This window comes from Bidens hawaiensis, unplaced genomic scaffold, assembly GCF_021521415.1.
Source record: "Bidens hawaiensis isolate Kalapana, Puna unplaced genomic scaffold, B.hawaiensis_p1.1 tig00017459_1, whole genome shotgun sequence".
Lineage (NCBI taxonomy): Eukaryota > Viridiplantae > Streptophyta > Magnoliopsida > Asterales > Asteraceae > Bidens > Bidens hawaiensis.
The window spans coordinates 267,646-279,125 of NW_027492641.1; the positions used below are offsets into that span (position 1 = coordinate 267,646).

The window sequence follows — 11,480 nt, forward strand, 5'->3', positions numbered from 1 at the left end:
TCCTCGAGAAAACGGTGATCTTCACATCTACGACGAAAAACCCTCCAGTGGTCTTAAGCTTATGTCTTGCGCCGAAGCCCAAAGACTCATGCGGAAGAAGCGTATTGCATTTTTAGCCCATGTGGTCAAACCTGCTGAAGAAAAGAAGCTTCGCGATATCCCCGTTGTGCGTGATTTCCCTGAAGTTTTTCCTGATGATCTTCCTGGTATCCCTCCCGCTCGTGAAGTCGAGTTCCGTATTGATCTTGTCCCTGGTGCTTCCCCCGTAGCTAAATCTCCTTACCGTCTTGCGCCCGCTGAGATGCAAGAATTGGCAAGCCAACTTCAAGAGTTGACTGCTAAAGGATTCATTCGCCCTAGCTCTTCGCCCTGGGGTGCTCCGGTGTTGTTCGTTAAAAAGAAAGATGGATCGTTTCGCATGTGTATTGATTACCGCGAGTTGAACAAACTCACCATTAAAAACCGGTATCCCTTACCGCGTATTGACGACCTCTTTGATCAACTCCAAGGTGCCTCTTGTTTCTCCAAGATTGATCTCCGCTCTGGCTATCACCAGTTGCGCATCCGCGATGAAGATGTTCCGAAGACTGCTTTTCGAACTCGTTATGGCCATTTTGAATTCTTGGTCATGTCCTTCGGTTTAACCAACGCACCCGCCGTTTTCATGGATCTAATGAATCGGGTGTGTAGGCCTTTCTTGGATAAATTCGTGATCGTGTTTATCGATGATGTTCTGGTGTATTCTAAGACCAAGGCCGAGCATGAGCAACATCTCCGGTTGGTGTTGCAGAAGCTTCGAACCGAGCAGCTCTATGCTAAGTTTTCCAAGTGTGAATTCTGGTCTGATGAAGTACAGTTTCTTGGCCATGTTGTGAACAAGATGGGTATTCATGTCGACCCATCCAAAATTGAAGCAATCAAGAACTGGATTACGCCGACCACTCCTTCCGAGATCCGTTCCTTTCTGGGCTTAGCTGGTTATTACCGGCGCTTCATTTCGAACTTCTCGAAGATCGCTTTGCCTTTAACAACTCTAACGCACAAAGGTAAACCATATATTTGGGGCTCGAAGCAAGAAGAAGCCTTTCTATCGCTCAAGCGATTGTTGTGTGAAGCTCCTGTTCTTGCGCTACCTGAGGGTAATGATGATTTTGTCGTGTACTGCGATGCCTCCAACCAAGGTCTCGGTTGTGTTCTTATGCAACGAGGCAAGGTTATCGCTTACGCATCAAGGCAACTTAAGGTTCATGAAAAGAATTATACAACTCACGACCTCGAACTTGGTGCAGTTGTATTTGCCTTGAAGATCTGGAGACACTACCTCTATGGTACTAAGTGTATCCTCTACACTGACCATAAAAGCCTTCAGCATATCTTTGATCAGAAGGAACTTAACATGAGGCAACGCCGATGGAACGAACTCATCAGCGATTACGATTGTGAGATCCGGTATCATCCTGGTAAGGCTAATGTGGTAGCCGATGCGCTCAGCCGAAAACCCTGCCAACTTAACTGTATCTTGCCGCGCACCCAGCTTCACTTCGCGCCGATTCAAAGCAACCTTGAATCGCGTATTCGTGACGCGCAGCGCGCATCCATCAGTAATGGTAACCTTCGCGCCGAGTTAGCGTGTGGCGCGGAAGCGCACTTTGTCCCTAATCTGGGTGGAATTCTCTGTTATCTTAATCGCATCTGGATTCCCTTTGATGAGAATCTTCGCGCTGATATCCTGAGTGAAGCGCACAAATCTCGATATTCTATTCATCCCGGCGCTGATAAGATGTACAAGGATTTGCGCATAACTTATTGGTGGCCCGGTATGAAGAAGGATATTGCTGTGTTCGTAGCTAGATGCCTGACTTGTTCTAAGGTAAAAGCTGAACACCAACGCCCATCTGGTTTGCTCGAACAACCAGAAATTCCTACGTGGAAATGGGAATGTGTAGCGATGGACTTTATTACCAAGTTACCTTTGACAGCAAGCAAACATGATAGCATTTGGGTAATAGTGGATCGTTTGACTAAGTCTGCTCACTTTCTGCCCATTCGTGAAAACTACCGTGTTGAGCAACTCGCGCAGCTTTATGTCAAGGAAATTGTCTGCCGCCATGGTACTCCTTTGAGCATCATATCCGATCGCGATGGCCGTTTTATATCTCGCTTTTGGAAATCTCTCCAATCTGCGCTAGGAACTCGCTTGGACATGAGTACGGCATATCATCCCCAGACTGACGGTCAGTCTGAGCGAACTATTCAAACTCTTGAGGATATGCTCCGATCTTGTGTTCTTGATTTTGGAGGTAATTGGGATTCACACCTGCCTTTGATTGAGTTCTCTTATAATAACAGCTATCATTCCAGTATCGGTATGGCCCCATTTGAAGCACTTTACGGTCGTAAGTGCCGCTCCCCGATTTGTTGGAGCGAAGTGGGAGAAGCTCAAATCACAGGACCCGAACTTGTTCAAGAGACAACCGATAAAATCGCCAAGATCCGTGATCATCTGCTGACTGCCAGAAGCCGACAGAAGAGTTACGCAGATCGCAGGCGAAAGCCTCTCGAATTTCAAGTTGGTGATCTTGTTCTCCTCAAGGTGTCGCCCTGGAAGGGTGTTGTCCGCTTTGGGAAGAAAGGTAAGCTTGCTCCTCGATATGTTGGACCATTCAAGATTCTCGCGCGTGTAGGAAAAGTTGCTTACAGACTTGACCTGCCGCCCGCGCTCAGTAATGTGCATCCAACGTTCCATGTATCCAATCTCAAGAAGTGTTTAGCTGACGAGAACCTTCACATTCCACTTGATGAAGTTCAAGTTGATGAATCTATGCATTTCGTTGAGAAGCCTGTTGAGATTATGGATCGCGAGGTTAAGCAAACCAAGCGCAGTCGCATCCCTATCGTGAAAGTTCGCTGGGAGTCCAAGCGCGGAGCCGAGTTTACATGGGAAAGGGAAGATCAAATGAAGATCAAGTACCCGCACCTGTTCTCTGCGCCACCTACTTCGAGATAAATTTCGGGACGAAATTTCTTAAAGTAGGGGAGACTGTAACATCTGCCCCGATCCGACCCGACCCAGGTACCCGTTTCTCTGACCCGATCTCTTTCTTTTATGATTTAATATTTATACTTATATTTTACTTTTAATAATAATATATATTTTCCTTCCCGCCTCTTTCTCTCTCTTTCTTTCCGCCGTCCCGTCCCTCTCCTCTCTTTCCGCCTTCTTTTCCCTCTTGTCGCCGTCCCGCCCTTACGCCTTGTTTCCCTCTTTTTCTTCTAACTCTTTGCTTGTCCTTTGTTCCTTCCCGCCTAAGGTTGTCTGCGCAGCTCCACGCGCCAGACCCCTTACAAGGAATCCTGCGTGAAGACCACCTGTTTCAGCGATACGCGAGACGAACTCTTCTCGCAGCGCGCTAAGAATTGTAATTCTTCTCGCAGCGCGCTAAGAACGGTAGTTCTTCCCGCGACGCGCTAAGGATTGTAGTTCTTCTCGCAGCGCGCTAAGAATCGTAGTTCATCCCTCGACGCGCGAAGAATTATAGTTCTTCCCGCGGCGCGCTAGGAATTTTAGTTCCTCCCGCGGCGCGCTAAGAAATGTGATTCTTCCCCGCGGCGCGCTTAGAAATGTAGTTCTTCCCGCTACGCGTTAAGGTTGGTTCTGTCTGCCTTCGCGCTCGCGCTCTCTTGACCTTCTGTGTCTGCCTTCGCGCTCGAGCCTTCTCGCGCTAAACCCTTTGAGTTTTCTTCTGTTTAATCTAGCCGTTTGCTTTTGTGTTGTCTTATCTTTTGTGCTGTTGACCTAATCTGCTTTATGTCTGAAAAGTTACTTTCGGCGCAGCATGCGCACCAACCCCATTGGTTGGCAGAAAAAGTGACTGACATTATCTTTTGAGATCTGCTTTTGCCATGCTTGACCAGTACCTTTAACTGACCTGCCCATGCCTTTTTACTGTTCCCTGTCAGCTTTTTCTCTTTTTCCCTGCTGCCATATCTTTTGATATCTTTTGCTTTTGGAATCTTTTGCTTTTTGAGATCTTTTTCCCCTTTTCTAGGGATTGTGTTCCCTAGGGTTTCTCTATAAATAATAGTATTATTTTTCCTAACACTACACACACAAAACACTTAATCTCTCTTATTCTCTCTTGCTCCTTGCTCTCTCTGCCGCCTCCCTCTCTGCCTCCGTCTTCCTCCCTGTTCTGTCCTGCTCTTCCGGTAATATATATATATTATATATAATAATTTACTTATTAATTATGCTAACTTATAATCAAGACTTAAAACAAATCATTAAAACAATAATCTTATTTATAGGTTAACTTGTGCTTGTTTAAAGTTGGTTCTTGCTTTATCTTACACCGCATCGTTTATCAAGTGAGTAATCTCGTACCTAATCCCTTTTTGCTTTTAATGTTTTGGGATGTTCATGTGTTCATACAAACTTAGAGTCTTAAACTTGTTTATGAGCTTTAGTCGCGCAGTATCCCATGTGTTGAGGACGTTTACTTGGCTGTTTATTTGTATGTGTGTATCATTAACCGCTTTGTTCGGCCTATTCCGCAGTTTTCATGGATCCATTAGATGAACACGGGAGACCTATCGTTTACGGTTTTCTTTGTTTACACTTGCACAGATGTTTTCTCGTTTTTGTGCTCAATTGGGAGCACGGATTGAACTATGAACTATGAGCTATGATCTATCTAGGCTTGATCACAATCTGATTACACCCTTGTTAAACACCAGACATACACGTGTTGCGCGCAGATTTATTGTTATCTATGTATTGTATTAAACTTGATTTCTCACCAACACGCAAGTGTTTGACGTTTATTTTAACACATGTTCAGGTTTGCAGTAGCTGTTTTGGAGCTTGTGGACACGTAGGAAGTTTTCTTTATTTTGGACCTAGATTAAAATGTATCAAGACAAGTTATTTGTTGTTCGAATATTTTGTCTTATAATATATTGATTTATGTTATCTTGTGTTTACCTTGCGCGTGCGCGAATGAATGTATTTATTAAATATTGACACCCAATAGTGTCACGAGTAATGAAACAATATGTGGCGCCCCGATGTATAATCCGCCCTTGGTCGGGGTGTTACAGTAGGTCTGCCACGTGTCGCCACGTGGCAAACGGTGTGCCACGTGTTGACACGTGGCGGGCGTCGTGCCACGTGTTGCCACGTTTGGACCGTGGCGAAAAGGTGTCAAACATGTCAGGCCACGTCATCACGGTACGCGATGACGTAGGCTCAACAGCGATCGCGTACGCTGTTAACTCTTTCTAGAAACTTTGACCAAGCCCCATCGCGTACCGCGATGGGCTTGTCTTTTGTCCCGTTGCGTACCTCGATTGGACAAGAAATCAGATTTTTCATTTTAGCCCTTGGAGTTTGGAAATTGGCAGAATTAATCCCTATACTTTGGAAACTTGTCATTTTGGCCCAAAATTCCAGTGATGTTACATTAAGTGATCTGTATTTTTACAAAAACCGACATAATAACCGATCATTTTTCCGAACTTATGATAAACCATATATACATATATATATATGTGTGTGTGTGTGGTTATATATAAAGTGATTCAAGTTGATAAAGGTTTTAATTGTATATATAATCATATATATAATATCACGTATTCAAAACATAATTTGAAGTATCATAGCTTATATAAATATTATTCATTTATTATGTATTATCGGTTATAGTTACAACACTTATTTAAAAGACATCTTTATTAATAATAAGGATATGTATAAACATTAAAGGTATTTTTTTAGTTTAAAATAATTATTTTATATAATCTATCTAAAGTCTTATAAATATTTATTAAGTATTTTATGTATTTTCGTATAATTAAATCATAATATTTTTTAATAAAATTTTGATAGTAAAAAAAATTAATAATATCTTACGTTTGCAAGAACACACTAGATCATCAAATCCCGAACCTCTATTTAGTTTTAGGTTTTTTTTTCACTTCGTATTCATTCCATAACTATTGTTGCATAGGATTTTCTCGTCGATAACTTTCGAAGAGCGTGACCCTCATTTACTACCGTTTTAACCGCATTCATCTACCTCTTGCTTATTGCTAAGGTGAGTTTACATATCCCATTTTTTCCATCTTTTATATTTTGGAGGTAGCATGTATACCTTATTTTACTCATTTTTATTCTCACATCTATTTAAAACACAATTCAATATATGTTAATGTGTGATTATTGCATGCTCTATGATAAATGCTCTATGTGCTTAATTGTTTATTTTATGTTTGGTGGTTGGTATCTCATCCTCATCTATCCTCATCTAGTATGATCATACATTTACCAAAGTACGTTGATTTTATATCAATAAGAACGGGTCCACATCTATTTAGTTGTTTACATTTTCATAAGAATTGTAATACTCATCATATACATATGAGTTGTGATTTATCTCTCTCTATATATAAAACTGAAACTTATGTATTCTCACTAACATTCGTGTTGACAAACTCTATTTTCATACATGTTACAGGTACAAGTAGTTGATATTATTCAAGATTGAAGACAATAGTTAGACCTTAGGATATCTATTCATATTACACAAAAGGACGATTTATTTGATTTAATTATTGTAATTTGTGTACTTGATGTAATGTTAATGAAATTAAATAATAATTGTCACATTTATTAGTGTCTTTTGAGCTACTGTCCAATCAATACGTTACGTCCCAGCATGTTCCGCCTTGGTCGGGGTGTGACATTGTTTGTCGGTTCGATGGTAAGAGGTCGTTCAAAGGGACGCTGCCTCACCACTTACGTAGTACAATTGACTGACCTGATATGATTTACATTGTTAATACGTTCTCAAGCATAAGGCCATGTATAGTAGTGGCACCCAATGGCGCCTTCGCCTTTTCCATTGGTTGAAACATTGACTGAAACAAAGTCAACCCCCAACCCGCGATATGCATAAAACGCCCAACCCCCCCCCCCCCCCAAATGCCCCGCTATGGGGTACTTTCTCTCCAAAATGCCCCATTACGTTTGGTCTAACATGTAGAACTATATATCCGATTATTAGAGATTAGAAACATCATTCTCTTCTGTCACACCAACCATTTTTAATATTTCATTCAACCTGATAAACAACATAGACATCAACATAAAACAATCATCAAAATACATTATGTTGATCGAATACAATTCGAAAACGGTTTTCCAAAACAATGGAGGCAAATAAAAGCCAATAAAAGGGAACCGATTCTACTAAAAACAACCAAAAAAATATTATCATTATAAAAATTCAAGAGAAAAACCGACACAACTTCAATCCTCAATTCTTCTTGGTTTCCACGGAGGCAAGATCAGCGCAGGGGCCACCCCTGACCCCAACTAAGCTACGCCCCTGAGTGTGCATCATCAACAACTTGGACGATAAATACTAACTTAGTTACACACCAATCATTATTGTTGATAAAACTGAATAAACCGTCAGACAGTTTTAAACCGTTAACTAGGATACTTATTCATGAAGAATTGTGTTGTTTCAAATTAACTTTTACGCATAACCCTGGTAATAGACATTTTAATTTGACTTGAATTGGACTTTATATTAAAGTCGTATGTTGGTTTGACCGTTTGGCCATTTGGGTTAAGCTAAAATTTACGGGCTTACGGCGATTCTGAAACAAAACAACTCCGACAACGACTCTCTCGTTCTCCGGTTGCCGGTCGTAGTCGACCTGTTCTACTTCGAAGCCATAGAGAGAAACGATGGCGGATCTCATCCCAATGAAGAAACAAATAGTCAATTCCGGTGGTATGCACATTTTTTAATTCGAAAATCAATCGTCAATCGGACACGAATATTAATTCGGTTTACATCCTGGATATGGAATTCAATTCAAACTATTAGCAGTTAATAGCCAATTAGTATCTAAGGCAAGCATTGTTAGGGTTTCACATAATTATGATAAATTAGGAGTCACAATTAAGCAGATAGCTACACTAACAACAACAACAACAACAACAACAATATTTCATATTATGTTACTGTATAGTCTGTATTACATTCTGTCAACCTATATACATGATTATTATGTGCACCTATGTGAATGTGAGAATGATTTAAGAAGAAGCTGCAGCTGTCGGTGAGAACACACTCTTTATCCTATCAATCAACTTGGCATCCTTATCCTTCGGCTGAAGCATCGAAGTCACCATACTCTCTACCCGCTCCGAACTATACTTTACATGCTTCTTACTCCCGCCGCCGCCTTCCACCAACCTCTTGTAAAAAGGGACTATCATTCCCGCTATTAGCGGCCCGGTTTTCCATCTCAAACTGTTATCACACAGCACCCACCCTGACTGTTTTTTATATTCTTCGTCAAACGCCTCGGTAAATCCTCTGATGTCTTCATTGTTGCGTGGAATCTTTCCCCAACTCTCTCTTAAATAGCGTTGTGTATAGTATTCTACACGATCCTCATGTCGCTTTAACCAAGATTCCCCCATTAGATCGCCTAGTTTTGTGCCCTTTACGTGTTTGTTCAAGTACCAGCTGGTGTTCATTATGAAAATACAACACAAACGGTGTCTTCGTATCTCTTTGCCCATGTGTCCAAGTTAACTTCCAGTGATTTTACTATGTTGTGAACCTCAACCGAAACGACTACCTTACTGGCATTGTACCAGCCGCGGTGGATTTCAAGAACCTGGTCCAGTACATATTGGTAGTCGCCATCCAGCAGCTCTTCCGAGTATTCTATTACAAATGGAACCAATCTTGGAACCGACCCGTCTGGAGGTGGATCCGTTAGCCTTTGAAACTGAACTTGGGCCGGGAGCTCGTGGAAAATTTCGGATGCCCCGTTGACAACCTTCTTGATGAGATCCCTTGTCTGACTTTGAATTTCTGAACATCGTTTCCCGCCAAAGAACTTATTGAAATCCTGTCTCAGATTGTCGAGGGCTGCAAACACGTCCAGCAGCTTGAATAGCTTGATCGCTTCCTTCTTTGCTTTAGTAATCGTGTTCCCGAATTTGATAAAACGTTGTATTCCTGACCGGAGTGCGATCTTGGAGAAGCAATCTGCTGTCTGTTGACCAAACACCTGGTGACAGAGTGTATACTCCAGTTCCAGCAGATGCTTCACTACAAACTCCAAATGCCTCCCCCATTCGTCTACGTAGCCTTCTATATCTTGCACGCTGTCGAATTCTGATAATGACATCTCCAGATAATCTAACTCAAGACCTTTTAAACTTGTTTCAACCGTTGTGGTACGAACCTTGACGTATACAGACATGCAGCGGTCCACCTGGTTTTGGTTGCCACATGCTGAATAACACGCCATAATAGCTTGAAGGTTCTCCACAACACGAAGAGGCAAAACAGGTTTTGGTAATGGATCACTTTCCTCATCACCGGATGAGAAAAGCGAGGAAGGAACCTCAATAGGAAAACTGTTTTGGGTTAAAAGATCCTGGAATTCATCTTGGAGAACCCTGAAGGCGACCCCTAGAATTCCTTGATCGAGGAGGCAACGCTTCTTAGTTGCCTGCAGTTCTTCAAGTAAACGTAGAGTCTTGCAAACATTGAAGCGGTCGGTGGTGTGTTGGAGATCCTGAAGCCACCTGATTGCTAATTTGCAAGTGTTGGTGAGGAGGGTGAGTGCCTGTCTGAATCGTTTGATGCGAGAGATATAGATAGTGAGGTGAGAAGAGGAATGGGCTGAGTCCGAGAGCGAGGTCCCTAGCTCATTGACTAATTGGTGGACGTTTAAAACAGCTGAAATAGGTGGGAGTGCACGATGGACGTGGTCTCTGATGGCAAGAGTGGCGCATTGGGAAGCCATGTTTCTGACAGCGGTTTCTAAAGACGGGAAGGTTCGATTGATACGGGCGAGATTGACAGACGTTTTGTGAATTTCAAAGTCAATCTCTCTTGACTGGTGTAATGTAGAGTTGAGAAGATCTCTCATATGATCCATTTCTATTCAACTCAATGTGATTGATTGAGTGATTGCAGTTAAACTTAAAAGCGGTTTGTTGGGTGTAAATTTCTTCACCAAACATACACCAAATGAAGTTTGTAAGATATTCAAACCAAACCTCACTGCCAATTGCCATGTCTTTACTCAAACTATTTCCATATGCTTTTACTCAACTTTCTTTTAATTTTATTTATAGTTTTCTTTTCATCTTCATGAGACACAAAATTTAAAAAGTTCAATCTATTAACAATATTATTCTACACATAATATTCGTATAATGTCTTTTCTTTTTCTTTATGTGAATATTGCGAAACATAACAACAAATGAAAATGCATAATGAAATAAAAGTATAAGATTCGCTTCTATTTAAAAAGCATAACTTGAAAAATAAACATGAAGTTATATAATAGTGTGAGAATATGGATAACAAATACCATTCATTTTTATTTAAATCTTAAATTTTTTTTAACATAAAGGCGTTCCATGCGGTGTGTTTAACCATTTGATGTATTTGAAAGACAAGAAACGCTATAGTGTTTGAGGGTAAACCGGCTAACCGTAGCAATTTGATTGGTGAAATAAAGGCGTTGAGCTTCTTATAGGTGCGTAACATATTCAAGTGGTTGAGCTTCTCGTGGGAAATATGGTGTGGGTTTAATTTCAATTTATTATAAGGGCATATGGGCGTTTTTGTAATTGTTATGTACCGGTGGTTTGTTTTTGGTGTATTTGTTTCTCTGGCAACTTGCTAGAGGTGACTTGTGTTAATTATAATATATTTTTTTGTTGGTTGTTTAAAAAAATGAAAAGTTTATATAAGTAAACTAGCTTTAGAGCCCGTGTACTACACGGGGTGTAACAAATAATCAAAATACAATTAAACATAAATAATAAGTTTATAATCATGTGACCAACCATTAGAATCCTCGGTAAGTTACTAAAAGTAGACAAACTTCTTTAACTTACAATAAGAAAATCAAATACCCACAAGAGAACGAAACCCCTAAACATCAATCTAGACTTCAAAATATTTTGATTATAAGCATAACCCTATCAAGATATAGAAAATATATATAACCTGCTTTATCCGAAAAATCCATTGTGGGCCATTAGATCCCAAAATTGCTTGTGAAAGAAGTTTTTTGACTATGGGTTCTAATCAGGGGTGTCAATCTTGACCCAAATACTTTCAAATGAGTCAATTTGAGTTATTTTAAAAGTTAAATAAGTTGGTTTGGGTAAAATGTTTTAAATAAATGGGTCAAAATAAGTCATTTGAAATTTCATCCTTTTATTTTCGGGTCAAAATGGGTCGACAAGTTCAAAAAAATGGGTCGATGTGGTTAGTGTCCTAAGGAAATGTGACAGGTTTCGGATCGGAACGGGTTTTCGTACAAGACAAGTTTCGGCACGAAACGGCTTCAGATCGGAACGGGTTCGGTTCAGGTTTCAAGTCAACACGAGTTTTCACCCGTGACGTGTTGGGTTTTGGTTTCTT

At 40.7% G+C, this 11,480-nt stretch overlaps 1 pseudogene; it reads right to left on the reverse strand.

Moving 5' to 3' along the window:
• Positions 1–8,110: 8,110 nt before the first annotated feature.
• Positions 8,111–10,045, reverse strand: LOC143553954 (exocyst complex component EXO70A1-like; annotated as a pseudogene).
• Between the last annotated feature and the right edge of the window lie 1,435 nt (positions 10,046–11,480).